This window comes from Elephantulus edwardii, unplaced genomic scaffold (assembly GCF_000299155.1).
Source record: "Elephantulus edwardii isolate Elephantulus edwardi_28Jun2011 unplaced genomic scaffold, EleEdw1.0 scaffold00103, whole genome shotgun sequence".
Lineage (NCBI taxonomy): Eukaryota > Metazoa > Chordata > Mammalia > Macroscelidea > Macroscelididae > Elephantulus > Elephantulus edwardii.
In genome coordinates this window covers 10,469,032-10,472,293 of record NW_006399853.1, presented here as the reverse complement: position 1 = coordinate 10,472,293, position 3,262 = coordinate 10,469,032, and the positions used below count along the sequence as shown (strand labels likewise).

At 45.9% G+C, this 3,262-nt stretch overlaps 1 pseudogene; it reads right to left on the bottom strand.

Moving 5' to 3' along the window:
* Positions 1-1,997: 1,997 nt before the first annotated feature.
* On the bottom strand, positions 1,998-2,485 carry LOC102862706 (annotated as a pseudogene).
* Positions 2,486-3,262: the final 777 nt, after the last annotated feature.

Genomic DNA, 3,262 nt, shown 5'->3' with positions numbered 1-3,262 from the left:
AAACCAACTCATTTGAAATAAAAAAAAAAGAAAGAAAGAAAAGATGGCTCTTACCAAGATTTATGTCCTTGGAAACCAGAGGGAGGGCTCCCCAAGTCAGAACCCACTTGACAGCAATGGGTTTATGTGTGTGATGTCTTCTGGTCAACCCATAATCAGGCTGAAGGTCGTCCTTTATGTTTATGTTTTAAGAAAGAAAATTCTAGCTAAAATTTGCAACTTCTAAAAGGGATGAAATATGTGAAAATGGTGCAGAGTCAGATAGGGTTTTGTTCTGTCGAACATGAGGTCACACTCACTCCATGACACCTAACAACAATATCGTGCACAGGGGCTAAACAGCCAGCTGCTAGCAGAAAGGCCCTTGGTGCAAACCCACCAGTTGCCTCGAGTTGTGGTAACTTCTTCTAGAAAGACCTGAGTTGTGGAACCCCTGACAGGCAGTTCTCCTCTTTCTTTTTTTTTTTTTAAATTTTTTTAATTATTATTTTATTATGTGTGTGTGTGTGTGTGTGTGTGTGTGTGTGTGTGTGCACCGTCAAATTGGATCTGACTGGTACAGGAGGAGATTGTCCCTCCTTTTCCCGGCAGATCATCTGGTGGATTTGAACCATGCGCCTCTGGAATTGCAGTGCAGCTTCTTGCCACTAGGCCACCAGAGCTCCCAGTTCTCCTCTTTCTAATAAGAGTTGTTATGAGCCAGAATCAACTCAACCACAGTAGAGGTTTTTAACATAGAGCAACCTCTCAAAGGAAAGTCAGATTGATCAAGACCTTAATGAATTTTCAACTCATGTAGATTGCAATGAATCAAGAGATTCATGGAGTCTCCTTTTTTGCATTTCAATACTTTATTGTAAATAAATTCAAAGTGGATTCGCGCCTTGGTAGCACCCACCGTTTAGTGAGCACATGCTGTGGAATGCTTTCGAGCACTGTGAAGCAGGGGCATTTTGAAATAAAGGTTGGAGCAGACAGACAACTGGCTGGCCTTGGATATGTTTCCAGGAGATTGGTTAGGGCTCTAGAGCTTTCCATCGTTCATTGCTTCGTTTGTCTTCAAGGAGGCAAGGAAGGAACTGGGTAGGAGACAGAATCCTGACTCATTAGGGAGGATGGCCTTCCGCCCCCCATAAACTCATTCATCAGATACGCTCCAATTTTAGCCAGCTCCTTCAGAGAGCAAATACGCTTTATCAGACATGTCTCTATTTTAACCAGTTACTTTATTGCACTTTTATTACAAGTGCAAAGGTTAGCTAGGCGAAGTCGATGCCTGCTGTCTACGGGGCCCTTAGTCACGGCAAACACTACCGCTCTGGGAACTTGGGAACCAGGCTGCCCATTGTCCAAACTGTCATCAGAGCCCAAGTAATTATTACAAATGGCTTTTATATGTCAACCATTATGTTGAAAATCTTCCCAAGTTCAAGCACAGGACAGGGGAAATCACCTCCACCTTGAATTCCTCTGATAATCTTGAAAAGATTTCTCTTAACCCTAAATGACTCTGTATCAAATGGTCTTTTGTGAGGTAGAGTTTATGGCATTGAAAACTAGAGTAACCGAGCCAGTTGCTGACTCATGGTCACTCAGGTGTGCCAGTGTGTAGATTCGTGCGACCTTGGCTTTTCAGTGGCCCTATCTCTGGATTGCCAGGTCTTTCTTGGGAGGTACCTTTGTGTAAACTCAAATTTCCCCACTTTTTGTTTAACACCTGTTCTCTTAACCCTCTGTACCCCTCAAGGGACTGTAATACGGCGCTATGAGGTCACAGAAGCACAAGTATTAATGTCACAGCAGGTTATTTCAGGCTAACATCTAGCCAACAGTGTTGTCAGGTGTCCTTGAGTTGGTGTTGATTGAGCTAGACCTTTTTTTTCCCCCCTGCCTTAGGATTTATTTGTACAAATAACACAGGAGGACACCAGCCCCATGTAGATGGTAACAGCCCAGGGGGTCACACCAGTCCTTCTGTCCTCAGATGGAGAACTCAATTATGGAGTCTTTGCAGGGGCCTGGGCCCCTTTAGGAGCCTGGCTTGGAGCAGGAGCCTGGGTTGAGGCCTTAGCTGGCGCCTGGGCTGCAGCTTTGGCTGGTGCCTGAGTTGAGGACTTTGCTGGAGCTTCGGCCTTACTGTCAGCCTTGGCTTTGGATTTTGGCCGGTTAAGCCTGAGCCCCTTGGCAATGCAGGCCCGAGCACGCTTCCCAAGCCTGGGATGGGCAATGTAGGCGAGTCGGCTGAGCTTGCGGTTGACACCCCTTGGGATCCTGGGCTTGACCTCTTTGGGCTTGACAAGAGCCTTCACAGCCTCAGCACGTACCTCCATGGCCTTGGCATTGTTGGCCTGCATCTTCTTCAGGCCCTTCTTGTTGTGCTTCTTGGCAAAGCGCATGTTCCTTGTTGCGATCTTGGTTTCTTGATACTATTTCTGTGCTATTTTCGGGACTGGTTGTGTGTGGTGCGGTTCTTGGACTTGGCCATGTCTGCACCCTCGCCGGAGCTCCCAAAGCGCCAGCGACCGGAAGAGAAAGAGAGCTAGACCTTTTGTACAGCAGAATGAAACTCTGTCCTGTTCCATGCCAACCTCACAATCTCTACCAAGCTTAACCCTATTGTTCCACTCACTGTGTCTCTCCATCTCAATGAGAGTCCTCTTCTTTTCAATGATGTCTTAGATACAGCACAATGTCCTTCTCCAGGGACGCCTCTCCTGATAAGATGCCCGCAGGGTAAGATATGACGTCTCATTATGTCTGTTCTTTTGAGTTGTGGTGTTGGCGGAAAATATTGATTACACCATGGACTGCCAAATGAATAAGTATTCTGTCTTCGAAGAAGTGAAGCCAACGCACTCCACGTAATTGCCGTTAGAATTCTGGGATTTATTTAGTTTTTTGACTCTTACTTTAGTACCAGCTTCTAAAATATCTTTTTCCTACCACACATTCACCCTCCTTCATGCTTTCAAATGCTTTGTGGAACCTGATGAAAGACAGAAAGAGCAGGCAGTGGAAATGAGAAAGTCCCACAACAGGATGGGTGGACAGACGGCTACAACTCCGGACTCCAGCAGCAATGGTTGGTGGTTGGTACAAGACCAGGTAGTGATTCGTTCTGCTGGACACAGGGTTGCTATGAGTTGTAACTGATTTGACAGCCCCCAACAACAACAGCAACAGTCTCTGTTTGGGTTGTCCTAACTATTTAGAATACATGTTTACCTCCTTTAGGGCGTACCCAAATACAGGCATACACATT